Source organism: Thunnus maccoyii, chromosome 5, assembly GCF_910596095.1.
Source record: "Thunnus maccoyii chromosome 5, fThuMac1.1, whole genome shotgun sequence".
Taxonomy (NCBI): Eukaryota; Metazoa; Chordata; class Actinopteri; order Scombriformes; family Scombridae; genus Thunnus; species Thunnus maccoyii.
The window spans coordinates 26,768,780-26,782,406 of NC_056537.1; the positions used below are offsets into that span (position 1 = coordinate 26,768,780).

The window sequence follows — 13,627 nt, forward strand, 5'->3', positions numbered from 1 at the left end:
TTAAGGTAAGTTAAATTCAAGACTTTTTAAGACTTTTTAATGCCACCTGAAATGAAATTTATGACAAAGGTTGCAGTAAACACAATTGGGGAAAAAAACACCACAATGGGTGACCATTGTTTCTTCTTGCATGTTGCCATACAGGTCACACACAATAGTGCACTATTTTGTGTGTCCTGTCCTGTGTGTGTTCTTCAGCCCATGAGCAACCAAGCTGTTTCCTGTTCCTGCAGTAAATCCTGGGCTGTTCCATGTCCCATGAATTGTGACCCCAAATACCTGGACTGGACGTGATCTTCGCAACAGTAGCGGACACGCAGATCCAGTTGTTTTGTTTTCGTGGTCTGGTTGAGGCTCTTGTCCAACATTAAAACAAACGCGCCCTTGTTAGCATCTGCAACAAGCTGCTCAGAAATGTATGGGGCTAATCCAAACTTGCTAATGTAGGCCGTCTTGTCGGCACTGCATGCAAAAGTGCAGGCAATGTCAGAGTCAGGGAACATGGCGCGAAATAAGTCTCCAACTCCCTCATTTGACTTGTAGGACTGGTGTTTTGTTACGGTGTTCAGTGACCACAGTACTTCTGCTTTCAATGTAGACGTACAACCAAAAATCGTCCGGAGATGTGGTGCTGCAGTCCTGGTTGTGGATGACGGGGGTGGGGGTGGAGGTGTGGTGGAGACGACAGTAGAACTGCAAAATACCTGGCGTTTGTTGGCAGCTTGATGTTGAAGCTTGATGTTGAAGCTTTGTGTTTCGCGCTCTGCATGTGCGACTCCACTGCCTTAACTTCCATCGTGCCGATTTTAAAATACAAAATACAAAATGCATCGTGCCTTGTACACAATTCCCAGTACCGATTTCAGCCATGCCGAAAAATGTTGATTTGACAGCCAATTTTCATTGAACTTACACTTCCCCATGTTGTCCAAGGTAAAGTGACAGCTACACAAATAAAGTGCATCTGCTCTGAGAGTCCCGGCTGCACCCACATCACTGATTTTTTTGCTTCCGCTATAGTGATTGCGGGAGGTTACCGCGAGAGTTGTTCGGTAAATTATTTAAAAAAATAAAAAATGTATCAATTATTTTGAGATTTGAAACTAATAGTAATTATAAAACATTTTAAGACTTTTGAAAGATTGATTTAAGACATTTTAATGCCAATTAAGGCCTTGATTTTAGATTAATGAATTCAATGCCTTTTAAGACTTTTTAAGGATCCGTGGGAACCATGTTAAGAGCTGTGGCCATTCACTTCCCCCTGAAGCGGTAGATGTTCTCCTTATAAGAACACCAGGCTCTCTCAATATCATGTGTATGAGACCCTGTCTGTAGATACACAAAGTGTCGCCTATGGTTGGCATGATAATGGATGGAACCATCTTGTGACAGTCTTTTATAAGCTCTCCAACAATCTGTGATATAAGCAAAACTAATAAAAACAAACTACTATTACTACTATTAAACTGAAGCTAAACCAAATTCGTCATGAAATTCAAAAATAGTATAGAAATAACAGGCTAATTCAAAAGAAAAAAAATATAATACCTCTACAAGGAGAAAAGACCTCCAGGCCACACAAAACACATGACCACTGACTTAGGATAAATAATATAAAATATATTTATAAAGGCATTCTGTCCTTTTTCATTTTACTGATAGCTTCTTTTTATACATGCAAAGCATCGCTTTAGAAAAAACACTTCTTTGTTTGATGCAAATCTTTAACTCAATTATCCCACAAAAAATAAAATTAAAAACAAATGAATATACAACCAAAACTGCAGTAAATTAGAAATTAAGAAGTATTCAACTCTCAGTGCTTGATACACAAATTAAATGTATCCTCTGTTGGATCAAAATGCACTTATTATCAGTTATCGGTTTGTGACAGTCTTTGTTTTCCCTTAAGTTACCTTAAGGTGATTAGTCTTATTTGATCTTGGGTTCCTTCACTTCAAATGTTCCTTTAACGTTGTTTGTCAACTTTGAGTTTCTTTATGACATCAGTTGTGGTCAGTTTTTAAGTCTGTTTTGGGCCTAAGAGGAACAAAGTAATCTGAGATCTCAGGAAAAATTAAAATAAAATAGAATGCTCCTTAGTTCAGTTCCCTTTGATTTGGTTCCTACTGCCCCCTTGGAACAGCGCAACATCCACATGTCAGCATCCCGCAGAGATGAAGGTATCCACGAGCAGCGATGACAATCTGGATGGCAGACGAAGCAGCTCCACTCACAGATAGAATCATCCCTCAAAAAAAACACAAAACAGTAGTTAACCTAAGTGCATTACAAGCGTTGAAGTAACTTATAATCACATTTTCATGCATTATGACAGTGATTGTTGATTTATTATAAAATTATTATAATCTATTACAAAAACGAGAATTATAAAACACTGTGATCCTTGCAAAAAAATGTCAGTGAGTGACCTGCAATTATTAAGTATTGTGATTACATTACCTTATGTCATTATAAAATGCTTTATAATGTGATTATTGTTATAAAGAGATATGAATATTTATGAGTGCTTTAAGCAGATTATAACACAATAGAAGAATGATTATAATGCATTATGGACATGGGCTTCATAGATAGTGATACCATAATCATTTCAGAACTAAGTCTCTCTCCCTTTTTTGTACATATACATTTAAAATAAATGCACATTTCTGGCCTTTTATATTTTACAGTACATACACATTAGCTTTAAAGCCCATTTCAAATGTGCACAAACTGCCTTACATGCTTTCCCAGGGCTACATCAGCAGCTTAGGATGTTGCACTTAGCCTAGCTTCTAGACCACAATTAAGCCTAAGTGGTTAGCGGCTAAAAAGCTTAGCGCCATCAGCTATATTCTCATCACGTCACACAAACATTATATCCTGACTGAATTTTTGCTTCATCATACCTTTCAAGGTAAACTAACACATGATTACATTATTTTGGAACCTTAATGCTAACCAGCTAACCTCAAGTGGCTAACTCACCAGGATAATCCATTAATTTGGAGGGAAATGCCCACTGGAGTCCCGATGTTTTTTTCCACTGCGCAGTTTAGTAGTTTTCTCTCTCTCTGGCAACACACCAGCTCTTCTCGTCATTTATGTAAATCTCACATTAAAACGCCTTATTTTAATCTTCCCAAACTTACTTACTTTTGGCAACACACCTGTCAGAGTAGTGTGACCTGCAGTAACTGAAGAATTTGACACTTCTCTGTGCGCAGCTGCCCAGGAAGCATCTAGATCATGGATGTATAAAGAGAACTGGATACAGCGTCGGAGGCGGGGCCCCGTTCATTCCTATGGAAGTTGCTCAGTAGCGCATGAAGCAATAAAAAATCGCCTTCCGGTAAGAAAGTATCCGACTCTCCTGCATTGTGCGGTCCATGGAGCACGCGCACTAGTGACTTTCGCTGGCCGAGTCGGCTATTTCCGGTTTAGCCCTCTGGCTAACTTGAATGGGGATAAAACAATTCAATCATGCAGCTCTTCTAGGCTTTTGAAATGAGATCAGACCGAACGGATTTAATCATGATAGTGAGACAAGTCATTTCGCGGGGGTTGTGACGCTTAGAAAAATGTATCCGCTGATTTACAGACGTCTCTTTCACAATGTAAGTCTATGGGAAAAAGTCTTTTTGGGCCAGTGTGCATCACGTGACATTGTAATTACACGGTTTGGCCGCTATGTCAAATTTGCTTCAAAGCCGGGCGCTCTTCCTGTATCCAGTTCTCTTTTTACATCCATGATCTAGATAGCCCGTGTGAGGCGTTTAGGGAGGATCGGTAAATTGTAGCGTCTGTGGAGGCTTCCATCACTTCTTATATTGTCATTTAAGCCAACATGGCCAAGAAGTCCTTAACATGCTCACTAAAAGTGAATTCTGAACATCTTCAAGATAACCGGGCAAACTCCATCTGCTGAGGAGGATTGTGTGATGCAATAGAAAGCTCTACTCTACAGCTATTAAATTGACGTTGCAGAAAGATTGTTTTGTCAACTACTGTTTCCAAGGTCAAGAATTAACTTTTATTCTCTATTATTTTATTTTAATTGTTTCTCCATATTAAATTGGACTGCACCTACTGTTTTAAATACACTGATAATTTCACTAATATTTAATTCAGACTGCAAAAGTTGGTGCAGTCAGTCTCATTTGCTTCATTTCCTTAACTTGATAAAGAACATTGACATTTCTCAGAGAGAGCAGACTGGATACCATATTATCTATTCAACCTCTCAATGGTAGAGGGCAAAGTGACAAGTGTTGCTATTCATTTTGCTAGTTACAACATTTTTTATAAAAAGCATGAACCTGTCAGAATGATATGCTTTTGACTTCCAGCCACATTTACTGGTAAGTCTGTATACACATTTGAATGTATTTATATTTGAAGATTTCTTTTCTCCTCATTCAAGTGTGACATTCTGGAAATCTCAAAATCCCACAAGTTCCAAGGATTTATTTTCAAAGGTGAGAGTGTAGTAATACATTTGAAGCACAGCAGTACATAAAAAAAAACTATGGAAAAGAAGAAAACAACAAAATTATAATGTTACTTGATTTTTTTTCCTTGCTAAAGGGACTGTTAATTTGCTTAAGTGGGCATGTCCTTGACTAACACATCCCTCAGATCTTTCTGTCCAATAAATCACTCTCATTCTGTTCTGGCTGTGAGTCTGATTGGAATTGAGTTTGTTATTAACAGGAACCAGACAAGAAGCAGAGTCTCTGCGTCTAGTTTAATATTGCATTGGACTACTACAGTACAGAGAACAAATATTCTTCCTGTGTAGTTATCAGTGTTTTGTACTTGTTCCCATTCTGACATAAGAACATTTCACTTCTTATCTTTTCTTTGTTGCCCTTTGAGATTCCCTTTTAATGAAAATTATGTCAGAAATAAAATGTTCATCATCATTCTCATCATCATTTATCTGTTTCCATCTGTACTCCAGCCATTCACAGAACATTTTTAAACTTGAGAAAAGCTGCACAGCCTGTGTATCACTGTCAAAGAAGCTGTGAATTCTTAGAGTAGAAAGAGCATATAGCAAGTGTAAGATTATCTAGTGACTTTATTGCACAAAGATGATGGTCTGAAATTCTTCACTACCTCTCTGTAATGTTCTGTCTTCTCCAAAACACCATGGCTAATAACACTGAATGCTCTGGCTTTCTATGTGAGCCTTAATAAGCATGCTTTAGCCTTTTTTCACTCACTGCAAGGAAAAAAGAACTTAGAATTTCCAAAAACAAGCTCTGAAGACCAAAGATTATCCAGCTAATTACATATTATCTGAGACAACAGACAGCCATGGGAGGACCAAAAAGGCACACTCTCAACCACTAAGCAGGCAATTACAATTACTATCAGTTCCACAGTTTCCCTGATGAGGAAGGTGATAATGGTGACAATCACTATGACTAACAAAGCATGGAGTAATCAGAACTGGCTATTGGACCCCGCAGTCACAAGAACAGTGCTAACAAGGTACCCAACCGAGAGACAGGCACAATCCAGGTAAATAGGACAGGATGTGTAATCAGTGACATAATTACTCAGTGTGGACCCACTGATGGTTGCAGAAACACTGAAAATTTGATAGATTTGCATCAGATACTGGAAACTCAGCAGTTTTGGTGCAGAAACTTGACAAAAGATAAGGTTGACTCTTTGTTTTCATCACCTAAGGAAAAGACAGAACATTCAAAAGGTAGTTCTCTTTTGATGCCCCTTGAACAGTTATATTCTCATTCACAAAGAGTGTGTTACATCCCCACAGTCTTAATTCAATCTTAATTGTGCTTATTGAAAAAGAACAAACATCACAGGATCTCATGTGTCAAGCAAAATAAATCATTCACTGATTTCTTATTACTATTAAACTACAGGAAAATGTAAAAGTAATTCACCATACATTAGCACATTAGCATCAACAAACTTGTGGAAAGATAGTTAAGTCTAGCTTACAGCCCTCAAATATCTCTTGTTCATGCTGAATGTAAAGGGCTACACATTTTCTCATAAATGTAATTCAGTTTATGTGAGGAATAGTCAGACAGTTCAAGGAAAAAGTAGATGATTCAAGAATTCAAAAGTCATTCTTTCTGTGTGTGTTCACTTATTCTCCACACATTTTCAGCAACCTCTTTGAAGGCTCAGTAAATGTCCAACTGGCCAATTTGTACTACAATATGAGGTCAGTCTCTTGTGGTTTTCAGTTGGTTTGCTCTTGCAAAAACAAAATACCTTGCAGGGAGGTGAAATAGTGAATATATTTTTTATTAATTTAGCCACAAGAATATATTTAGATAGTGTAACAAGCAGTTTTTTATTTTGATTACTAAATTCTTTGAAAGAATGAATATCCTCACATTTTTGGAAGACATGGTTCCACTAGGGTGTACCCTCCATTTTAAAAAACAGTTTTCTTCCAAACCTGCTCAAAGTTGTTTGGATACCTCCAAAATTGTTTAAATTAAATTTGATTGATTAATGTAACAGTCCATATAATGGCAGTTACACAGAGACAGCAATGGCATCTTGCTTCCATATTGTATTCTAAGTTAAAGCAGCAGGAGAGTTTGTGTGGACAGACTGTTGAGAAATTCATGAGCTGTGACAAAGGTTTCATTCTTCCAAATAAATACATTTCCTGCTGTTGTGTCTTTGGAAAAAGAAACAGGGTCTGTGGGGATGATCACACAGAAATGCTGTAATGATGTTACCCCTCGTGATTTAGGCAATTATGTGGTTGCAGTTTGATATGATGATATGGACAAGATGGACTGTTAAAAGATATGTATGTCAAAATTTGCTGTTGAAGCTCTCCACAGTGTTGTCAAGTCAGTGGTGCTGATAGGTGAGTAATGAGGGGCAGAGGTTCACCAGTTCAATCCCTGGATCAGCAGAGTACATCAAGTAAAAAGCAGCACTTTCCCCTAACTCATAATTTTGTCTGATAACACTGCCATGCCTCCTAATGGCCACTAGGTGGCAGAGGGGCTAATCTCAACTGTGTGATTGAGTTGCCTTCTTTATCTGTGAGGTGCTTTACATTTAAAAATATAAAAAATATATGTATTTTCTTCTTTTTGTCTTCTTTTTTTGTGGGTGTGTAACACTAAATTTGATAATATATTTCAATATGGACAATGAAACAACAAGATGGAAATCCTTGTATCATTTAATTGTGACTGTCACACTAAAGCAAGTATCACATGTTAGATTATGGCAAACCTCTTCAACAACCAATTCAGCTTGAAGTCTGCTTATTAATTCACTATGGCATTTTACCAAACACAGTTTGCAGTTAGTGGAACAAAAACTGTAAATTAATTATATTAAATTATCATGTCTTATACATTAGCATTTGTTGTAAGTTATTTTATACTTAGTTAAACAAAAATTATTGCTTAGATATAGAATGGTTTTGAATTAAGCAAATCGTTTTAGGGACACTTACGGTGTAATTATGCTAAATTTGGATCCAGCATTTCCTGAGGCTGTCTTGGCAACAGCCAAAAGTGTGAAAATGCAGTCTTCCCACTGAACATCATTCTACTGATGGAGAATGTGATTTCCCATCTAATTTCAGATGCCACCTTGGTGGATTTGTTGTGTACATGATCCGGACACAGTTCCAGAGGCAGTGCTCTATTTAATCAAGTGACTCGCTTCACACTGATCACAGCATCTTGCCTCACCAATCTGTACCTCCTAATGTAATCATTCCATCTACTCCAGTGATGCAGTGGTAAATATAACTTCGACCTTTTAGTTGGTGATCAGGCAAACAACTGCCCCTGTACACCAGGAAAATCATATATTCCATCGAATAGTTTCTTTTACATAGACAGGAAAGACACAAGAGAAAGAGGGAATTATGTGCATTATGTGCTTTCTGCCTCACTCAACCATTATTATAGTGCTCATTAACCATTATTATAATGATTAAATACATTCACTTTGATACACAGGTGATTTTGTTTCACATGTACTCATTTGTTTCCATTTGTGACAGATTTCCACACTCTCATATGGTCTCTACATGGTATTTTCTCTTTTCTTGTTTAACTGTATAACAACAAAACTTCACTTATTATATTAACATGTGTATTATACCTCATACTGTTCCATGCAAGCTGTATAAATTCTTATAAAGCAGAAATACCCTTTTAAGATCCCTCACTATCTATCAACATATAAGCTGATGCTTATCTCTTTAACAACCCCACTTTATCTGTGCACAAACAGTCCCCACTCCTCCTACCACAGTTAAATGTCATCAGCAAACCACCATTAGCTATTCACAATAATGCAAGGTGATGTCATATCCATTTGTAACCGAGTGCTTGGACCTCGGCTTTGTTGGGATTCAGTGTATTATCCAAATGTACTGTGCATGTGCTATCAGTTTTTTAATTCAACTTAACATTTTTTCATACTGAGTCAACTAATGAAAGACCAGAAATCATAAAAACATAACCCCCCTGACTGTGCTCCTTCTGCTCCCTCCTTCTCTGTTGAAGTGAAGTGTCAAGGATGTAACATGTGAATCCTTGCAGCCCAAATGGATCAGTGGGTGGTCTGAATACACCTGAGCTTTGCTGTTGCACTGGAACCCCTGGTGAGATGAAGGACTCTGTTTACTGAAAAAAAGACCCTTTAAAGGTGACTGACATCATGTCTACCTGCTGTAAAACCAAACTGACAACAGGGAGACATCTCAGCATCTCTTTTGTGCGAAGCCTCTGTCTACACGTGAATATCTATGTGTTTGTGGTATCAACATGTCTAAACAGGTCATTTTTAAATGCTGGTGTATTTGATTTTCACATTAACACACACAGTGTTTATGATACATTATCCATACATGCCTGCAGCCTGCCCATCTGTAAAACACACTACAATAATGGTGAGGGCAAGTAAAGTACAGGAAAGATTCCCATTTACTCCTGTATGTATCTTGTAAAAGCATGTCTTCATCTGCCCTGTGCATTATGTGAGTGAGGCATCCAGCCACAAGCAGTATTGCATCTGTCACTTTGTGTGCTCTTTCTCCCCCTACTGGCAGTGACTTACACTTGCAAGCCTCTACTGGTTTTGTCCATCACAGGTCATAAATGTTTGTTAGTATGGCATCGCTATAGAAAGGGCATGGCTCAAGAAACAGAGAGCTGAGCTGTTTCCAGCCTTAAACAAAAAGAGGTAGACTCTTCTGCCTTTGGAGAGTCACACCTGAAATGTTTCCTCTTGTTTAATCAGGATTATTAAGGTTTATTTTTTTTAATTTTGGCCCTGTTCTTTTCACCAAACGGATGCAAGTTTTCAGAACTCTGAATGCTAATGAAAATGCCTACTTTTTGTTCAGAAAAATGTACACAGGTTTAATTTCCATTTGCATATTTTTTATGTAAATACAAACACACACAAAGACTGAAAATGGGAAGCTCATCTTCAATATTTGCTGTTATAATAGACTTGTTTGTTTGTTATGTGGACTACTAATTCTTTCTTTAAGATAATAGCAGCTGATGCTTCTCCCAGCATGCTTTATGCAGAATACACACCTACTGTACAAGCAATTTAAAGTCTCTGACGCACCTAATATGCATGTCGGCTGTCACAGGAAAATGCACAGGGGGATTACACACACCTTTGACAAAGAAATGATGAGGGCCAGTACCCAAACCCATGACCTCTTTGCTGTAAAGTCTTTTCATACTCCTTACATAATTTCAGGTGTCTATAAATAATCTTTCATCTACTTCAGTCAGTTTTGGGGTAATACAGTAATTTTGTTGGAGGTCCTCACAAATACCAAAATTCAAATTGTATCCATTCTGATCTTCCTTGGCTTTCAAAACAGAATGCTGGTAATTGTGCCTGTTTTTTCAGTTGAGGACTCTATGGATTCATCTATCCATCCTTTATTCTCTGTGCAGTGTCACTCTCTCAATTTACCCTCAGAATTTTAATTTTAGGGTGATATTATTTATTTGCACTGTGCAGTCAGCTTCCAATGTGATATTACAGGAAAGGCAATGACTGCAGTTGTTGGACTTCACATCAAAGCCACAGAGATTAGAATTGATGGATTTCTTGTTTCACCCCATTTAGCATGCTTGTGTCCCTGGTAGGCATACCATTAACAGTTGACTCAGATAAATAAATGCCCACACATACTCTGCCACATGAAAAACACAAATATCTGCTGTAATAGGCTACCTAGAACATTCTTGAAATGTAATCACAATCTCTCCTCTGCAAAGTTAATGGTAATGAAATCATTCATTTATGTTTTATCTGCTTTCATCTGCTGTTACAAATGTATCACTGTGTTTGTCAGCATTTATTTATTCATTGTTCATATTACTACTTTTCCAAACAAGTAACTGCTATGAAACTAACGTCTGTCCACGGGGCAGAATTGATGTTTAGACACTGCAATAGCTGAAAGAAATTACTCTTTCATGATAAGAAAAATTAAATAAGCTGCCTCTAGTCTGTCTCAGTGGCTTTAATTGTGAGTCATAAATTTAACACAGGCACCCTAAGACATATCTTTGCAGAGAACATTGACACACCTGCTCATGGCCAGCTGTAATATCCTGGCAGTTAAATTTAATGGTGTCGAATGTCAAGCATGACTACAATAACGGATGAGAAAAGTGGGAATAAATGAAAGAAGACAATGCATTAGGATTGCAGAGGAGTATGGAAAAAGAACAATCATTAAACTATATATTCTGTTTAGGTTTACAATTGTGCTGAGGACCTGCAGTGTTCTTCTTGTCAGGGTTGACTGCTACAGTATAGGAGAGTCAGTCTAAGTATGAACAGTATGAACACATATATGCACATGTGTACATCAGCAAAAGCTTCAGAGCTGGTGAATGTAAGCTAAAGAGTTGCTTTGACAGTGAAGCTGAGCTAAGAGGAATAACACTCAGCCTGCGTGTCAGGGATCGCTCTTAATTACCTCCAATCTGAGCACCACTGTTTGTTTCACAGACTAATGACTTAGATGGGGATTAAGCACTTGGCACTGTGCTAATTAGCCCGCTAGCACTCCCTGGGCATCCCAACGTGAGCCTCAGACAAAAAGTCATCAACAGGGGGAGGGCACTGTTGGTTTTTCCTTGGCCCCATCCAGCCTCTGACCTTCCTGCACACACATCCACCACTAACCCACCTCTCCCATGGCTGGTTAGGTGGAGAATGTCACAATGAGGAATAATTATGTAGTGGTCAAGGAACACAGGTCTGTCATTTATCCTAATATCTTTGTGTGACACACTTTGACTACATTTCTTGTGTAAAAGATGCTGAAGAAATGATGTGTTTTACAGCTATTTTGTATTATTATTTTATACCCTTGTCAAGGTCACAGGTTGAAGAACAACACATGCAAGTTGGGGTGTAATCCAGCAAAAAACCTCTAAAATGATTAATTGATGTCCTGCTAGAAATGAGCAGGAGTGATTTTGTCAAATGTGATGACATGTACTGTATGTGTGCATTTGTGTGTGTGTGTGTGTGTGTGTGTGTGTGTGTGTGTGTGTGTGTGTGTGTGTGTGTGTGTGTGTGTGTTTGAAGTTTTCTTTATCTGCTCATGATAGATTTTTACCATCAAAGTCTACTGATATCAGTAGCATATATTATCAGAGATCTATAATGAAACATTGATGAAAATATTGCCAGAATCAATCAGTATCAAGAAAAAATGGAGTTTATTGTAGCTTCTATCCTTTGAAAGGGCAAACATAGCTCATATGAACAAGGTTTAGATAAGATCTTGTTTTAAATTGTCCCTTGTATCTCACATTCATTTATTTGTCTGTAGTGTCCCTGTGTTCCATTGTCAGTCTTGTGTGTAGCTCTCACATCTCAAGCCTGTTCTGCTGAAATCTGCAAATAATTACCATTATCTGAATCACACCTTCTAAACAGAATAATATTAAGATTTTCCTACATTGTTCCATGTCTGAAAGAAAGATTAAGAAAGAAAGAAACATTTTCTCATTCCAAGTCAGTTCAGTTGATTTAATTACTGCTGTGCTGTAGTATAACCCTCTGGAAAGCCTAGGATTAAGCATCATAATTAAGCAAACCCACAAAAAAAACTACTGCATCCACTTAGTATAGTTAGAGCCAAAGATCAAAACTGTGGGGTTTAATTAAGAATCAGTTTATCGATTTGCGTACTGTTTTCATTGTCTGGGAAAAAAAACAACCTATTTCTATTCTCATATCTTCTAATTAAATTAAAAGAGTTACCTGTATACACTCAGAGATAGGTAGCTGGCTCTTGTAGACAAAAAATGGGAAACACAGATTAACACACATAATTTCATTGTTCACAGTGTCAATATGCAGCACTTAGGGGTCAGTGTAGCCATTTTAATCTGCCTGCCTCAAAAGAAAAACAACAGTATAGGTTGAAAATTCAGCCAGCAAAAATGACCTGTAGTTACGTTTGAGTGACAGACGCCATCTAGCCGCCATAGTAATTATGACGGAGAGTGATGCGGTTCAGACGATGTCAATATAAGGTGACAGATTTCTATAATTGGACGTGGCGGGTTGGGTGGATGACTACATAGAAGTGGACTTAGCTGCAGGAGACCACTGTTCACTTTCCAACCGTGAGTGTCATGTTTCAAACTATGTGTCGGACCAGTTTTTTAAAAACTGTAAGTATGATTGTTGTGGTGTTTACTGTTGCCATGACGACAAAGGTTGCCTAACTTTAAAGAAGTAAGTTTAACCCACACCATGTTTCAAGTCATCATTTTAACCCAAACCATGATCTTTCCCCAACCCTAACCATGTGGTTTTTGTGCCTAAACCTTACCAGACCTTAACCACAGCTGTCACACCATAAAACATATAAAAACACATATTTTTTAACAGTGATTTATAATGGTTTTGGAAAGCACCAATAGAGTCGGCATATTAGAAAATGCTTCTATGGTTCATTCTGGAGTGCATGGCACAATCCGGGCACATGCATATATAGACCTCAAAGGGGGCTTGAGCACCTGCCCGTTTGGCCTCTTAGAGAGAAAGTGCCCCTGCTCTGGAGAGTTTTTTAATAAATAAATAAATTCCTGTTGTTAGTGCTACATCCAGCATGACATAACAATATACTCTGTATCTCATCTTGTTTCTGAGCTTAGCTGATAGAGAATTTATATTAGTATATGTTAGTGTTTATAGTTTACCGCGAGGTAAAGCTGTAGTTGTAGTACTGGTTGTAGTTGACGAAACTCAGTAGCATGGAACTAACGTTCAGGGGACTGTTATTGTCATCGCACAAGTTAATGAATTAAATTAATCTGAGTTTCTAGCAGCCAATTGATCTGCATTAACTATAGTCAGTGGTGATGTTGTCATTGTGTTATTAATGTCTTTGGATTTTATGTTATGTTTGCTCAATAGGTGAATACATGTATAAGGACAGTGAATGCAGCTATATTTACATGAATGTTGAATGTTAACTATTTAGTAAATGTCATTATATATTTAGGAAAATAGTTAAATTCAAGCACTTTTTTCAGTATTTTTTCAGTATTTTTGGAGGGAGGGAGGGATGAGGGGATGTTAA

The 13,627-nt window shown here is 37.7% G+C and overlaps 1 long non-coding RNA gene across 1 annotated transcript; it reads right to left on the reverse strand.

Moving 5' to 3' along the window:
• Nucleotides 1-1,142: 1,142 nt before the first annotated feature.
• On the reverse strand, nucleotides 1,143-3,601 carry LOC121896687. Its single transcript, XR_006096078.1, has 2 exons — nucleotides 2,995-3,601; nucleotides 1,143-2,254 (listed from the first exon to the last, which is right to left on the reverse strand). It is a non-coding gene; the product is annotated as an uncharacterized LOC121896687 (long non-coding RNA).
• Between the last annotated feature and the right edge of the window lie 10,026 nt (nucleotides 3,602-13,627).